Source organism: Herpailurus yagouaroundi, unplaced genomic scaffold (genome assembly GCF_014898765.1).
Source record: "Herpailurus yagouaroundi ecotype Mexico unplaced genomic scaffold, PumYag 162, whole genome shotgun sequence".
NCBI lineage: Eukaryota > Metazoa > Chordata > Mammalia > Carnivora > Felidae > Herpailurus > Herpailurus yagouaroundi.
The window spans coordinates 40984587-41003135 of NW_024412403.1; the positions used below are offsets into that span (position 1 = coordinate 40984587).

The 18549-nt window shown below is 35.1% G+C and overlaps 1 long non-coding RNA gene across 1 annotated transcript in view; it reads left to right on the forward strand.

Moving 5' to 3' along the window:
- Positions 1-18549, forward strand: part of LOC121036107 (uncharacterized) — a 91307-nt gene that overhangs the window by 26409 nt on the left and 46349 nt on the right. The window contains exon 2 of the long non-coding RNA XR_005793238.1: positions 1715-1839. This is a non-coding gene — a long non-coding RNA (uncharacterized LOC121036107). The remainder of the gene's footprint in view (positions 1-1714; positions 1840-18549) is intronic.

Sequence of the window (18549 nt, forward strand, 5' to 3'; positions counted from 1 at the left end):
TTAATTTGTTTTTGAGCAGTAGAAATACTTCAACCCAACTTTGGGAAGTAGTAATTATGAGCAAGTCTAAATCTTAGAATCTGATAGACAAAAGTAAAATAGATAGACATGAGTAAATATTTCAATAACATTGGTTTCCTAGAATTATGAACCACTTTACCATGATTTATACTTGTATGCAGAGAATTGGATGCATTGCTTACTGCCCGTCTCTAAGAGAAATATGTAATAAGATGGTCACATACCATCAAAGATGCAATTAGATACTTGGGAATATAATAATATGTTGTTTAAGAATAATTATTTAATAGCACTTCATAAAATGATGGGTTGTATTTTTACATTCTTTAAATTTAAGAGGTAAATTTTAAGTAATGAGTTTGAGAGTTGATACTGGTACACTTGGTTAAAATCAATATTATAAATTTGTTCCTATTAATGTTACTAGTTTTCTATCTTGAAGGCAATGGAACAAACCAAAAATGAAGTGGCTAAGTCTTACAGATTTGACTAGCAGTAGTATTTATGTTTTGTAAGTTTTGCATGACCATGTGAATACTAACTCCAGTTAATCAAATTTTAAATTTATTTTTAATGATGCTAAATATGACCAAGTCAAAAGTCCATGTACTCATGGAACATGTCAAGCAAAACAATTAATTTTTTAACTGAAAGTGATGTCCATTGATTTCCTGACTGATCTAGACAAGCAGTAGAAAGATTGCCAATGAGTAACCCAAAGGCTTAAAATAAGTTACATTTATACAATCCTTATATCTTCCAAAGTATGTACAAGTACATTATTTTCTTTGATTCTCTTATCAACTCTATGAATTAGGAAAGACCAAAATTATTAGTTTCTTTTTTTTCCCATGAGATGTTGACCCCAGCTGACATAGCCAGCAATCTTATGGTATTCTACCCTTAGTCCCACAAAGAATGACATGTAGTATGCTACTAACTTATTCCATATTAAATGTTAACAATTTGATGTCCCATGCCTACTAGAAAAGGGCTTTCACATAACCCCTCAAATCTCAAAATATTTGTGATTGCCTTTAAGTTATTGGTAAGCACTAGTTTTGCTCCCCAGGTAGAATAAATTTTGTCATAATATTGTAGAATAAATATTTCATATTGTCATATGACCATTCTCCCGAGTGTCATAATGAAACTTGCTCGCAATTCTCTAATTGATTCTCTAATTGTCTGGTAGATATTGATAAATGTTAATTACAAAAAGAACTAGCCAAATATCCTTATTTAGTTAGTATGCATTTCATAGCACAGCTATTACAGTTTATATTCATACACACACACACACACACACACACACATATCTTTTCTTCTTCTTTGACTTCTAAACCTGTTTCACTTAAAAGTGGCTATGGGGGAGCACCTGGGTGGCTCATTTGTTTGAGTTTCAGTCTCGGTTTCAGCTCACTTAATGATCTCCTGGTTCCTGAAATCGAGACTCCCCACTGACAGCACAGGACCTGCTTGTGATTCTCTCTGTCCCTCTCTCTCTGCCCCTCCCCTGCTTGCTCTTTCTCTCTCTCTCAAAATAAATAAACTTGAAAAAAGTGGCTATCGGTAGCAGAGGAAGAGCTACAGCTGCATCAGTACATCAAAGTCAGCGTGTATTTTGGCTGAAAAAGTTTCAAGAGAATAAAAAAGAAATCATTTGTTTCTTTTTTTCTTTCTTTTTTTTAAGGATGAGCTAAGAAGAGCCAGTGAGATTAAAGTAGACTGTGAGCCTTTGGCGGACTTCTCACAAGAACAGGAACTTGAGGAGGCAGAGTGGTGATGAAAACCGATCATTTGATCTATCACAATATGGTGAGCATTCTCAGATTCAAATCATGAAGAAAAATAAGTTGTAAGTTAGGGAAAATATGAAGAAAACAATGTGGCAAATCAAGGGAACTAAAAGCAGAAGTGGCAGTGGGGGGATGAGTCGTGAGTACTGTTTCCAGAAAAAGCCACCACCATTTGACTAATTGGTTCACTAGTGGCCAGAAGTGTTTAAAGGGGAGGGGAGAATAGGTCTAAGAACCTGCTGGAAGAAGATAAGGTAGAAACTTAGAAATGTTGCTAACAAAACACTTGAATAAGTGAACATGAATCAAAGAAAAAGTGAATTAAGAGAAATGCTTCTAGAAAATGAAAAATGGACATTAAATACTATACTGAAAGAAAACCTGCAAAATTTCAGATTTAGCAAAGAATTTTAATAATCATCAAGACTTGGAAAATTCAATTTTTCATTTTTATTATTTGGAGGGATTATAATTATCTCTAATAGAATGACAAATCATTTTTAGCTCTTATCTCTCCATGTTTCTGAGGCTATTTGACATAATAGTCAAAGTAAAGTATCATTTTAATCACAGTCATTGCTTATCTTGTTCAGGCTGCTTACTGCCCAGTGTGAAGGGGCCATTCATAGATTACCCATGCAGGACACAATCTGCACAATCCTTATACATGCCTCTGATTCTAAGTGTAAATAAGAAATCAAACTACATAATAAATGGTGGGATCCTGGGAAGAGCAAAGGATTAAGAGCCATAACTTCCTTGTTCAGGTTATATACTCCTACCTGGATGACATTCTTCAAATCAGTCAACCTCTCTGAATCACAGTGTGCTTATTAGCAAAACAATGATAATAATATTTACTTTCCAAACCTCATACAGTTGTCTGAGTTCATCAAAAAAATGTTTCATAAAACATCAAGTTTTATAGAAATGCATATTATTATTTAGGATAGTAATGTAATCATAAGATAACTCTGTTGCCATGTATATGAATTTTAATAGTTATTAGGAGACAGTCTGGCATACTGTATCATGTCAGCTACAGTTCCAAAGCTAGAAGTAGTTGTTTAATAAATGAACTATTTCGTGTGTGTGTGTGAAATGGATACCCAAAATGTTACCATCTGTGAAAAATACTTCTAAGTTTAAATTTTTTTTATTTTTTTTTCAATATATGAAATTTATTGTCAAATTGGTTTTCATACAACACCAGTGCTCATCCCAAAAGGTGCCCTCCTCAATACCCATCACCCACCCTCCCCTCCCTCCCACCCCCCATCAGCCCTCAGTATGTTCTCAATTTTTAAGAGTCTCTTATGCTTTGGCTCTCTCCCACTCTAACCTCTTTTTTTTTTTCCTTCCCCTCCCCCATGGGTTTCTGTTAAGTTTAAAATTTTTTTAATGAGAGAGAGAGAGACAGACAGAGCCTGAGTGGGGGAGGGGCAGAGAGGGAGACACAGAATCTGAAGCAGGCTCCAGGCTCTGAGGTGTCACCGCAGAGCTGGATACGGGGCTCGAACTCACGAACAACGAGATCATGACCTGAGCCAAAGTCAGATGCTTAAACAACTGAGTCATCCAGACTCCCCATAAATACTTTTAAGTTTGTACTAATTTGTAATTCTATATATTAGACTTAGAAATCCTGGTGGTCCCCATTCTCCTTACTATTCTTTTTAAAAGGCTTTTATTTTCCCAGTGCATTGATTCACAGTTATGATAGAGAGTATCAACAATTTATAAGCTGTAGTGGAGTGCCAGTTTGAGTTTCAGAGAAGTAACAGAGAGAGCAGAGGTGTTCTGCTGCAAAAGCCTCTTGCCATGCAGTCTATTTTCCAGATGGTGGAATGCTCTAGGAATCTCAGCCCTCTTCCCTTCTTTATCCACATTCATATTGTCTCAACTGTTCCCATGGCTGAAAAATTTTTCAGTGTTTTCCGATTATAGTCCCAGTCCTGAATTTCCCATGACCTCTAGACTTAGCTATCACATGACTCTACACCATCTTTGTGTGTCCAACCTACATCTCCAGATGACCAGATCAACCTCTCAGTCTACCTAATTTGTTTCTCCCCAAATTTTCCCTATTTTTCTTATAGTGCTACTAAACCCTTGGTTGCTTAAGTCAAAAATATGGATGTCATTCTTGACCCCTCCTTTTCCTTCTCATCCTCATCTAGTCCATCAGCAAAAGTCCTATTGATTCTACTGTAATATATATACTTTATCATGTCCTGTAAAATGCTATATGATCAGATCCCTGGCCATTATTTTAAGCTCACTCATCTATGTAAAACAGGCCTTTTTACTTGTTACTCTTCATAGCTCAAAGCTGTCTTGGAAATTACATTTCTACGTATGTGTTTATTTATTGTCTGTCTCCCCTGTTAGGAAAGGACTTGTCCAGTTTTATTCACAGATCCATACCTACAATGCTGCCTATCACAATACTTGTGAATGAATGAATTCATAACCATAGTATGAATCCATCAGTAGAAACAGGCTGGGAATCCATGGGAATCAGACTAATAGCTACACATGATCATCAGTGTGCTAGATGTTCTTCCATAAATGCATTCTTTGTTAACGAAATACATTCTTGGCATTCCTTTTGAATACAGAGAGCCAAAAATATCGTATTGATTCAAAGAAATAATTCTACCTATTTTCAACTCAAGTTAATTCTTTAAGAATGGAAGCTCTAAAAACTAATAAAGGGAAAGTCATTTTTGTTTTTGTTTGAACTCTTCATCTCTCAAACTTCCTTCCCTACATCCTGAATGTTTATACTTAGGAATTCATTTCATCTTTCCTCCCATAGTCAAACATGATGTTCAGACTTGATGATGGCGATCATAAGAAGTAATATTGTGCCAAATCCTTTCAAATTGTGCAATAGCTAAAGCACATAAAAATGTGCCATGGTGGTAAATCTGTTTTTCTACTCTTCAAATGTCTTATTTGCCCTAACAACTTTTCAGACAATACCCTTAATCGATTAACTTTGCAGTGTCATTTACATATCTCTTACCTGAAAAGTAATGTCTGCTTCAGATCCTAAAATTGCATTTGATATCTTTAAATGATCCCAGATAATAACCCTCAGAGTTCTCTGGACCTGACTGATAATGAATTTTATAGTCCACTATAGTGTTCATTTGCTCGGGCTTGCAATAAATTAACTACCAGGAGATGTATGAAATGTGCTGTTGTAAAATCTCTGGTTTTTCTCTCTTGAATTTATTTGAATAATTACTGAAGTATGTCTCTTTTTTTTCAGGTCAAATTTAAACTTCTAATCATGGAGTTTATACCTCCTCCCATATTCTATATGTTGGTTGAAGTTACCTTCTTTTATCTACTCTCTCAAGCCAGAAGATTCATTTCTTAATGCCCAGCTTTCCTTCATTTCATATATCAGCTGGGTTACCAAATCCTCTCAGTTCTGCTTACAAAATATCTCTGGCATCTACTCCTTTTTGTCTTGAACTGTGACCTCTTTGAAAGATTGACCCATCCTAGCTTCACAGAGATGTATTGACCTGATTTCTGACTGTACCACACCTTCCCCATAAAACCAGAGTTAGCTCAGGGTCATGTCCCAAAGCCTTCTCCCTGCAAGGCAGTAAGATTTGGCAATGGTGGGTTGCAGAGATTCTACTTTGAGGTAGGAGATTCTACAAAAAGAGTGTTAAGAGGTGGTATCAGACAGGTAGGGCTTCAGATCCTGTCTCTGCCTCTACCAGTGGTATCATCTTGGGCAAGTTCACTTCTCTGGAACTTAATTTAACCATATGTGACTTTGAGATAGTAGTGCACACTTCATAGGGTTGTTGTGAAAACTACATAAGATCGTGTTACTTAAAGATATTTCCTGACGTGTGTTGGATGCTCACCGGATGCTAGTTCTCTTACTGCCTTTTCCTGCCACTCTGGGCACCATCATATGTTACCCACAACACACTTGCAGAAACCCTGCATTGTTTCCTAGGCCTCTTGTACTGATCTCTTTTGAGTAGCAAGGATTTCCTTTTTTTCTCAACAAAGATAATGGGACCTAATGAGACCCTATTCTGTCTCGGGGAACCTGTTTCATTCTATGCTTCTGAAAATCCTCATTCAAGAATAGCTGGAAACTATTTTCCTTCATGCTGCCTTGTTGTTTTGATATATACATCATGACTCTTTTTAGATGAGAAACAAAAGTACAGATTTTTTAGCCTTCTCTATCCTACTCTTGCACATTTTTCCAAACTCAGTTTTCTGACGCTCACTGTTTTTCACTGTTTGGCTTTCTCATAAAGTTCATCTTTTTTCATTCCTTTGTGCCCACATGACCAGTCTCTCCGATTAGAATGCCCGTCCTCACTTGCTGCTTATATGTTTGGCTAATGCCTGATAGTTTCTGCTAAAGTCCTTTAGAAAACTTTGTCAGCCATGGCCTCATCTCAGTCAATTTTTCTCCGCTTAGTATTCCCCTTGAACTTTCGTATGTCTCTGTAAGTATTCATCTTATCATATTCGTGCTGTTTATGTACAATTTGTCTTCCCCACTATCAAATAAACTGTTTGAAGAGAGGTAGTACCACAGCACCTACAATATGCTTAAAAGTCCATAAATAATCACTGGCTAATGGAAGGTGTTATTATCATTTTTCCTATTGCCCTTACCTATTTAAAAATTTCTTTCCAAGATTTTATTTGTCAAACTGTACTACCATTTTGTACTCTATGTCATAAACAAATATGATTTTTATGTAAATCTATTTTCATGTACTCCTGAACATCAAGATTTAAAAATCTAGATAAATACTTTAGTATGTGTGCTTTTCTCATTTGTATGAAAATAACATTCTGCAATTGAGACTTTAAGTTGAAATATTTCAAAGCCTTTTTCAAACAAAATATCAAATCTTTAGAAAAATTAATTCTATTTTAGTCAATTTATTAGATAGAGAAATTGGAAAACAATGGAGCATAATTTCATCAGCCTTCAAAATAAGCACTCTCCTTTTTCTTCCCAAATTTATTTTATATTACAAAATGGTGCACCAAAGTATATTTACCGTGATAGCCCTGAGAGCAACTCCTTACTTGAAAAAGGATGAGGCGATATGGGAATAACCAGCATCCAGCTATTATACACATTTAACCTCAAGACAGCCAGGCCATAAGAAATCGCACTCATCCAGAATCTGTATCCTTCTCTCCTGGGATAACTTAATGAAATTCTATGGTTCTCTGCATGGAGTCTTCACCACTAAGGGGAAGGTCAGAGAGAGCAGAGCATTTGAACATATAGCCAGTAAGCCTACGCTATGGTAGATCTAGACCAGATCTAGAAGGCTTGAAGATTTCTCTAATTTTATCCGGGGAGGGGGAGGGTAATTGTACTGTCTCTTTCCATATATGTACTGTCTCTTTCTGTATATGTGATATATTATTTACATTAGTTTAAGATCTTTTCATAAATTTTGTCCCATCTCTTGAGAAATTTGGAAGGTGATCTATATCTCTACAGTCTTCGGTCTTGTGTATGAGAATTTTCAAGTACCTACTCTGTAAAATAGCTGACAGTGGGGAACTTGTACTTCTTGACAGAACATGAGTGGAGAGTGTCATTCAAGTTTGATTAGTTAAGCATTAAAAAATAATAGTCTCATGCCTGGGGAAAGATAGAATATCTTTAGCCCCTTTTCATTACTTTAAAAGGAATTTTCTAACAAATTCAGTTTAAATACAATGTCTGTAACAATGGGGAATGGAAAATTGAAACCTATAGATAATCCAAAATTTTATTTCAAAGAGCACATTAAACCTTTGTCCCCAGTGAGTTTCTTAACACTTAACATTGCTCGGAGTTGAGAATTAATTTGTGTGGATTCTGCCTCTTTATTTGACACCTTACCCACAGAGGAGGGGTTGATCAATAGTAAATTAGGCACTCAATACAGAGTAGCCAGAAAATATTGAAATCAGAAACAAAAGGACTTGAATCAATGACAAAATTCATATCTAGCCCTTGAAAATTTAAAATAAAATAAATCTTCATTTTGGTTTTATTATAACAATGGACATTCTAAGAACTAAATGCAAAACATTTTGAGTGCGTGAATTTTCTGGAAAGGATCATCTCTTATCATTAATATCTTTGATCCAACTTTCTGGATCAAAGAGTAAAATAACTATTTCATATTGTCTCGAGTCCATTCCTTCCTAAACAACAAAACAGAGAAAAAGAAAACGTGTTTTTTTTTCAAGTGCTTTTTATCAACAGAAAATCATTTGTAGATGTGGTCCCATTTCAAAGGTAGATAAGTAATAGTTTTTATTTGTGGTGCCAAGCCAGCATGCAAACAAACAAACAAACAAACAAACAAAAAAACAATAAGAACTGTCCTGAGGCTATGTTTGGTTCTCCCGTTCCTTTGAAAAGACTGACCACCCAGCCAGCCAGTACAGTCCAGCAAACCCAGCAGCAACCACTGACAACTTCCTCCACAGGCTCACCAGCACTTCCTTCTGCCTATTTCACGACTTCGGTTTTGTCTCCAAACTCCAATAGTTTGGTTGTGTGACTTCGTGAGAATTATCCACTAATTTCTAAAGGGGTATTCATTTTTTATTTACAATCATTTGAGGATAAGTAACATTCTTTATTTGTATGTAACATGCAGAATCTGAAAGCCAGCACTGAAATGATCAAACGAAGCCTAAGTAATTTGTTGGATATGCCTAAACAAATAGGCAGGCACCTGGGTGGCTCAGTCGCTTAAGTATCCAACTCATGATTTCTGCTCAGGATACGATCCTCTGGATCATGAAATAGAGGCTGTATGGGGCTCTGCACTAGCAGCACAGAACTTGCTTGGGATTCTCTCTCTCCCTCTTGATCTGCCCCTCCCCTGCTTGCTCTCTATCTCTCTCTCTCTCAAACTAAATAAGCATTAAAAAAATTGTTTAACCCCCAAGTCATCGTTAGTCTAATATATATGATGGTATTCCTCTAATTTAAGCAAAACTTAACTTTTAGTCTTATTTGCAAAATAAATGGAGTCATATTATAAATATAAAAATGAATTTTTTATTTTGAAAATAACTTGGCAGAGCATATAAAAAAATTCTACCTGAGCATTTAAATATTAAATGTAGATATAATTTTTGTAGTGTATTTGTTACCCTATAATATAATTCTAGAGGGATTGTAATCCCCTTGAAGTGATGTGCAAAACTGTATGTCCTTGCATATATTATTTTTGGAGAAAAGATAAAATAGCTTTCCTCATAACCATGGCATAGAGTAAAATCTATTTATTATGTGTTAATTCTTCTGTGTGTGTGTGTGTGTGTGTGTGTGTGTGTGTGTGTTTAAATACTAAAATATGCCCATGTGTATGGACTCACTGAAGTGTATGAAGAATAGCAAAGAGTACATCAACATATGCACATAGATATATTTTCAGAACAGCAGGACTCTTCTTGGTCATAACATAAATGATATGTGTTATAATGGTACAATTTTATTATTCATTAGCTCATTTTATTATGCTCTGGTTTGTCATCATAAATATATTAATTTCTCATGATTTGTCTTGGGTATGGAAAATTTTTCTTTATCGAGAAACCAAATACCTTGAAACTAAGAGAAGCACAATAGATTTGAGAGGATCTATTTAATGAAAACACAGTAAAGTGATACCTCACTAAATTTTGGTTGCTTTATTTTTTTAAATACAAAAAAAATATTTTGTATTTTTTAACAAATGACCATGCAGTAGAGAGCTGGAAAGGTGAGCACCGGTGTTATATTGCCACCTATGTCTTGAATTAGGAGACTGATGGACTTGCTCCAGACAATTTAGGTTGTGTAAAAAAGTTTTTGGGTAAAAACTGGTGTCACTTCACAAAAATGCTTTTCCCTGGTTGTTTTTCTAATCAATGTTTATGGCACATTTGAAGTAGAAATGGATTTTAAATAAATATTATGTATACATTTGAGATACAGTTTCATAAAAGAAAGACTGTGTCCTATTCAGTACAGCATTCTCTGTGTCTGACATTCAATCAATAATTGAATGAAGAAACAATCAATCCATTGGACAGTATATACAGTAAATCCATAGTTATCATGCTGTTTCCTGCAAGTTGTTTGCACATTGTGTGACCTCAGGAATAACTCTTTAGATGTTCTTATATATATGAGAGGAATTTTCTGTTATGATGGATAAGCATGATACAGAAAAGTGATAACCTAGTTGTGGTGCACAAACATTTTGACCTATAAAGTATAATAGTGATAAAAATATTAGTAGCTAAGTTTTATAGGGTCCTTGTCCCTTAAAGGATATTAAGAAAAATTATATAAACAAGACAAGAGAGAATGACTTTAATATCTAACAGGCACACTCCAAATTATTTAATAATGTAGAGAATATGCTTTGTTAAATTCACTGTTGCTGAGGAAAAGTCCAGACTTAGTTACATGTTACTTTGCAGATATTTTTCTAACACAGAAATAATTTCTGTCCAGGAACAAAATAAACCCAACTGTCATAGATTATTACTCCATAGAACATTAATCAGTATTAAATATTACCTAGATCTTGTACTAATAATGTTTCAAAATGACTATAAATACCCAGATCCTCAAAATGCTATGGGTCAGCCTTGCCATCTGATTGGCTTATCTATTAATTAGCACACTGAATAAAATCTTTGACAAATATTTAGCATATATTTGTAAATGAGTCATGTTGTTAACTTTTTGAAAATTATACTTACACTATGTAGGGATTATTGTATTCTTCATAACCACATGAGCAATGTACTAAAATCATCTCCTTGTACTGTTGTTATTATTAACAGTGATTGGTACTACTGTCATCCCTGTGAGGAAACTGAGAATTAGCGAGACTAAGTGACTTGCCCACATTCACACAGTCAGTAAGGATTACAGACTGTAATGTCATAAGCCTGTCTTCTTTTTCTTTTAATGTTTATTTATTTATTTTGAGAGAGAGAGAGAGAGAGAGAGAGAGAGTGTGTGTGTGGGGGGGGGGGGGGGCCACTCGATATCTGAGATCATGACCTGAGCCAAAATCAAGTCAGCCACTTAACTGACTGAGCCACTCAGGTGCCCCTTCAAGGCAAAAACTTTTGTGTCTTTTGAGGAATCAAGGCAAACCTTTTTCAGATCACCCCAGGGTTGCACATTTGACATTATCAAGAATTGATATTATAGCAAAATACTGATATTTGAAAGTTATATTTGAGATCTTTGAAAATTTTATCAAGAGTCCCAGGAATAAAAAGCCTTTGGATGTTGGATGAATACAGAAAATATTTGCAAAGTTTTATTTTCTTTGCTGTTTTGTTTTTGTCTTCAAACTGGCAAACTTCAGACTTGTGTGACAGGGTTTAAGTGTCTTGAAATCACCATTCTCTTACCTGAACATTCTTCTTTAGGATGTGAGAGTCTGAATCAACAACACCTTTTCTTTAGCTGTTAAGGAAAGGCCATGTATGAGAGATTTTTGTGTCTTTAGACTTTTTTAGTTGCAAAGATAACAGTTTATCTTTGTCTGCAGTGTTCTTTATCCTGGCTGTAAACTGTTTGGAAATTGCCATTGTTTCCACTGATAAACTCTGCTTCTTTGAGAGTTATATTTAGATCAAAGCATATAGAGTGAACAGGGCTCTGCCTCTCTTAAGTGTCTAGAATGTTCCCAAACTGGAACAAGGAAAAAATTAAAAAAAAAGCCTTAACTGTTTTCCCTGAGCCTACTACATCAAAACACCCTAATCTACCTGTTGAAATAAAAGTATATTTCTTGGCCTACTTCCTGACCTACTGGATCAGAACCTCTGAGCTGGGATCAAGAAGATAGTATTTCAACAAACAATGCAGATAACCCCTGCACTCTATAAAGCATTAAAAATAAATCCTCTGTATATTGTTATACAGCTTGCGCTTATACACAGATTCTTATCTTTTTACTCGGGGGAAAAAAAACCTACTTACATTTAAAAATTTTTTTCTTAATTTTTGTTTATTTAGAGAGAGACAGAGTGCAAATGGGGGAGGGGCAGAGAAAGAGGGAGACACAGAATCTGAAGCAGGTTCCAGGCTCTGAGCTGTTGTCGCGGGGCTCAAACTCACAAGTGGTGAGATCATGACCTGAGCCAAAGTCACATGCTCAACCAACTGAGCCACCCAGGCACCCCTACTTACATTTTAAGTAAGTAGCTTAGGAATCAGAGTTCACATGCTAAATTCTGATGAAAGGAAAGTTATTTTGTTCCATTTTTGAAAAATATATAGATTGGCTGCTAAACTCAGGAAGATATTTTGTTTTATATATGGCAAGTAACTACTTAGTAGGACGAATATCCTAACTCTTACAAATTAGCTAATCATGTTCCTAATTCAGTGATTTTATTTCTGGGACAGAGATGGTGTATTTGGATGTAAAACCCAAAGTAGGAGTCCTCTAATCAGTAAACTCCATGTGATACATGATTGAATTCCTAAATTAGAACTGTAAGATGTTGTGTGTGAGTGTGTGTAAACAGATGTATACATATACATACATACACACATAAGGTAAGCATAATACTTATGTGTATGTATACACATATGCGTGCATGAGCACACACACACACACACACACACACACAAATACATTGGTACTCTACCACATAAGCAGATACAGTGCTTTCCCTAGTTAAAGAATCTATCTCTGCCAAATTTATACAGTTATGCAGTACTTGATATCTATTTCAAATAGTTTAGAAGTCAATAGACCACACATATAAAGCTATTATCAATGTTTTGGCTATTTTTCAATTTTCTGTTCTTCCTTTCAGAACTGATTCAAAAAGACTATCGTTTCCCAGTTCTTAAGTTGAAACCAAATTCCTTCCCACCATGAACTTCATCTATGACTAGATCATACATTCTCCTAAAGAGAGATCCAAATTAGAAGTAAATTGAACCATTAGTGGGACGCATTTGATTCCCCATGAATTAGTCTTTCCCAGAGCACTTGTTACCTAGTCTGTATTCTCTGGGAAGGAACCTTCTAATGCAAATGAGAAACATTCCTCAGGGCACTTTCAGACCTTTGCGTTAGTTGTAGCATGCCAGTGCGAAGGATCCTAGATTGATAATTTTATGGGCACAAGCACTAAACTCAAACCAACACCTTTACTGCTTGTTCTGATTATTCTCCAGGATTCTAGCCAGCAGAAAAGTGAGTATCATTGATTTCCCTTTACTATCAGCAAAGCAGGTCAACACCTATTTTATTGTCTGTGGGTCGATATACTGCCCCTTTGGTCAGATGGGTTCCATACTAGCGCTTAGCTTCTTTTGGAAGTCTTTGTGGTTCTGTGCAACCAACTCATAACTTTAGGAAGAATGCAGTAATTCCATTATTACCACAGAAAACTAAGATTCTGAATTAACTCAATGTCCTCATAAAAGTACTGTTAGTAAAAAGATTGTCTCTCCCATTGATGTGATTGTTTTTAATACGGGGAAGACCATTTCCTCTTTTAGTTTTTATTTTTTGTGCTGAGTTACACAACATTGTGTCCTAGTAAATAATAATTCTCTGAAGATTTTGTTTTCCATATTGAGCCATATAACTATTTGGAAACATTTTGGTATCCACAAGGGGTTTGTTTTGTTCATAAGGACGAGTCATTTGCGTTGGATAATAGAAATATTCAGTAAATGCTGAATTAAGGTGAAGCTACAGAATTCCTTAATACTTTAAATTTAACCTGTTTGCAACTTATTAAGGACTGATATTTATCGATATGTTAATATAGTCCATCGAATTATAATTCCAAGCTATATTTGCAATGCCCCCATCTCTGAGAAGCTGACAGCACTGTACGCAAGTCATTTGCGATCCTTTTGTGACTCCAGTATTTCCTCATTCCTATCTTTAGCTCTATAATTATAAATTAATGATGATGACTTTTAACTTTGAATTATTAATACAGTATCATTACAACAAAATGATACTTTGTAGATTATAGGGAAAGCATTTCATACAATTAAAATCAATGTATTAAATAGCACATTTTTATGCTATTTTTATGCTATCTCATTCTTTTTTTATTTCAAGTATAATTAACATACAGTGCTATATTACTTTCAGTGTACAATATAGTGATTCAGCAATTCTATATATTTCTCACCAAGAGATGTATATTCTTAAACCCCTTTATCTGCTTCACCCATCCCCCACCTACCTTCCCTCTGGCAACTACCAGTTTTTCCTCTGTATTTAAGAGTCATTTTTTTGTTTGTCTCTTTTTTCCCCTTGTTTTTTTTCCCTTAAATTTCACATATGAGTGAAATAATATTGTATTTGTCTTTCTCTGACCAACTTATTTCACAGCATTATGCCCTCTAGGTCCATGCATGTTGTCTCAAATGATAAGATTTTATTCTTTTTTATGCCTGAGTAATATTTCTGTAGGTATGTATATGTGTGTATGTATATATACATACATTTCTTTATTTATTCATCTAATGATGGACACCTGGCTTGCTTCCATACCTTTGCTATTGTAAATATTGCTGTAATAAACATGGGGTGCATGTATCTTTTTGAATTAGTGTTTTTGTTTTCTTTGGGTAAATAGTAAGGGAATTACTGAATCAGATGGCAGTTCTATTTTCAATTTTTTGAGGAACCTCCTTGCTGTTTTCCACAGTGGCTGCACCAGTTTGCATTCCTACCAATAGTGCATGAGGGTTCCTTTTTCTCCACATCCTCACCAACACTTGATATTTCTTATGTTTTTTATTTTGGCCTTTTTTTTTAGTTGCAATATCAGGAATCCAATCAAACTATCCCCTGTTAATAAAGTATTTGTTAATAAAAAGAATTTGACTCACATAACTGAATAGGTCATGAGTTTAAAGTCACACACAATGTCACAAGGGTTTAGTGTTTCTCCATATTCTCAGCTCTGCCTTCCTCTGATAGCTTCATTATCAAGCCTTCATTATCTTTATAGAAATATGCACAACAACTCCAAGCTTTATATTTTACTAACCTAGCAATACCAACAGAACAGAAAACCTTTTTTCCAATAGGTCCAGCAAAACTCCTGATATTGAGCATCATTGCAATATTTTGATTAGCCAACCTGAGGCATGTTCACAGTGTAAAAGCTAAGAGTACGTGGCCAACCTCTCCTGAATCACAGGGGAAAGGAGTAAAGAGGAATGGTTCCCCAAGGGAAATCAGTTGTTCTTCCTGGGAATGAAGATAATGAATTCTTCATAGGGAAAAACAAGAAGTATTCTCCATAATCTCTAGAAATAGATCCAGGGGGAGACACTTGACAGGAGAGGGCATGGAAGCTCTGTAGCCTTGTGCTATGTATCCAGCTGACTGTTCCTGAGTCACAGTCTCCTCATAGTAAACCAATGATCTAAAATATGGCTACCCACACCTTTCTGCAGGAGAATTTCTTCATGATGAAAGGAAGAACCCAGATTCACCGTATGGTGTACTCATTGAAAGGCACTTTACTGATGGAAATATTGGGGCATCTGGGTGGCACAGTCGGTTGGGCATCTGACTCTTGATCCCAGCTCAGGTCATGATCTCACAGTTCATGAGTTCAAGCCCCGCATCAGGCTCTGTGCTGATGTCATGGAGCCTACTTGGAATTCTGTCTCTCCCTCTCTCTGCCTTTCCCCTGCTTGTGCTTTCTCTCTCTCTCTTTCTCTCTCTCTCAAAATAAATAAATAAACTTAAAAATAATTTTTAAGATGAAAAGATTGTGCCAGGTGAAATAGCCATCAGTTTGTAAAAGAGGGAAGTGGATCAGACAATGGCTGCCAGTGCTCTGAAGAATAAACTCTTGATTGATGGCTTTCCAAGAAATCAAAACAACCTTCAGGTTGGAACAAGACCATGGATGGGAAGGCAAATGTATTTTTCGTTCTGATTTCTGACTATAATAATGAGACCTGTATTCAATAATGTCTTGAAAGGGGAAAGAGTAAAGTAGGAGTGATAACAACAGAATGAAATGGGGAGAGTCAAGGAAATAGATGCTTCTAAATCTGTTGATAAAGCTTTGAAGACGTTGTGAAGATTTTTGACAAAGAAGCTAACTCTAAACCTGAAAGCATTCTTGAAATCATGCTTAAATATTGCCTTGATAACTGCTGTTACCACCCGTTTTTAAGGCAATTTTAACCTTTCATAATTACATCTCAGTTAATGGCTGAAGTATGTAATAAGACAAATTAAATTTTTTATCTTCAATTTTTTTTTGGTCATAAGAATAGACAGTGAATTAGGATCTAATATTCAGCTTAGTTATGGTGCTCACAAAACGAAGAAAGATATCAGCTAGTTCTTTGTTTTTATTCAAAAAGCCTATCCCTTTTACAGTTTGTGCCTTCTGTGAGCAAAACTTTTTAGTGTGTGTGTACATCCCTTTAGTAATTACAACATGTTAGGACTAGGGATTCCCCACCTCCTCATTTTCTTGCCGTTTTTACATTTCCAACCTGTTAAGTGAATTTTTGGACCAAACTCCAAAGGAACACTTTGTAGTCAGTTCTTGCAACATGTGTTTGGTAAACAAGCTTATAAAATGAATTTTTAGAAGTGTTTCAGTATTTATAACCATTTTCTATAGAAAGGTGAGAAAACTTAGGCTGGTTTTATTACAACTTATACAAAGTTGTGTGACAGGGCATCTTCTTTGCTTCCAGGGATTGGGATGGGGTCACTGGGGGTTCAGAGAGCCTGGGAGGATGGTCAGCTTTATTCTGACATAAATCTGAAGGTAAGAAGCAGGGATCACATCTAATGACATATGTCCCTGTGGTCTATTATATAGTGCTATTAATGATTAAACTGATCTTAACAAAATCCCTAGCAGTAGAACCTTGAAATGCATGTACTAGGTTTATAGTAAAATGATTTGGGTAGCATTTTAGTAACTCTTCATTCAAAGTTTTTTCTTTTTTTTTATTTTCTAGACTCAATGTAGGGTTGGTATGAAGTAAAGAAATCTAATGGTTAAATTTCCCCTTTGTGTTTTATGTTCTTGAATACTTTTTTTCAGTTATTTAAGGAGATTTAAAAATCATTGCACTTTGGTCAGAAAAATAATAAGTATATCTTATAAATGTTGAAAAAAGAAGTGAATCTTAAAGACTATAAATGCTTTCTGAGAACTTATTATTAGATTATTTTGAAAGCATATTATATATTGGCTGACAGTTTTCTAAATTTTTGCCTCTCTTTTGTAAGTATGACATATTTTTTTAAATAAATGGAACTTAACCTATTACCCTGGATTAAGTTACATTGAATGTGTTTAGCCCCTCCCTTGAGTTAAGACAGATAAAATGTTGTTGTTACCATGTTATAACTGAAGAATCTTTTTATTTTATCTTGTATCAAAAATCAATGTGTTATATTTCTATTTACTTGACATTTCTCTAGAATTTATTTTATCTGTGAGAATACTATCTGGAAATAATAACTGTGATTGTTGAACAATTTCTTTCAGAAAGCAAAGGTATATATCTTGAGATCTCTGGGAAGAAAACAGATTTAAGCATCCAAAAAGGTCCACTCAAAAAGAATCTTAATAATACAATAATTCCTAATAAGAACTGACTCAGAGAGAAGAGATGTTAAGGGTGAGTTAGTGGGGGATGGAGAAAGCCACTCCTACTAATCAAAACATCAAACCTACAATTTTCCGTCACCTCTCATTGGAACAGGGCCCCATTAAGAGCCAGGATAAGTATCTTCCCTTTCCTCCATATTCCATTCCTTCCTGCCACTTCAGAGACCTTGATCTACCAACTTGACACCCCATATTTCTCTATCTTCAATCTCTCTCATGATCCTTTCTCTTCTGTGCATAGGATTTCCCTCACTCTGTATCCACGGTATGTTTTTTTTTTCTATTGCCGCTCTGCTTTCCTTGGTTATCTATAACCTTGAAACTGATTTCATGTGATATTTTCCACTTTTTCATCTTTTATTTACTCCTCAACGTTACTACCATTAAGCTCAAACTGCTTTTGTCACAATTGCCATGGCCAAGCATCTGCCAATTCCAGCAGATGCTGTGATCTTCACACTTTTGAACTCATTAGGTATTTGGCTTTTTAGACTGAATACTTAACTTATTCTTGAATCCTTTTCACCTTTATTTAACTGTCCCTCTGACTCCATTCTTCTTTTTTCTATTTAGCACTCAATCTACTTCAAAGTAACTTTTCCCTCTCCCTTTATTATAACCAATGAAATCACCAAGCTAGCAAATCTCACAGCCAGAAGTTGAAGACAGTTCTGTTGGTCAAAAACCCAAGCTGTTTCTATTATATTACGCTGTAGAAAATGTAATGTCACATTCATCATTTTAAATTCTCAATCTATGGAGGGAATTTAATACAGAAGATAAATTGCTATGTCCCTTTTTATTGAATAAGATACAAAGGAATTTTTAGAAGTCCATGCCTAAGAACCCAGTAAAAATCCATAATACTACTGTAGACCTTTTCTCTGTTCTCACTCTGAAACTTCCTACATGATTTTGGCTGGTACATTCATTAGAATCAGTTTTCTTGAGTTCTGATTCTAGCCTTTACATTTTGAAAGTTTTAATTTGTTACTAAAATATAATATGCAGGGGAGGTAATTGAACACAAGACATTTTTTTT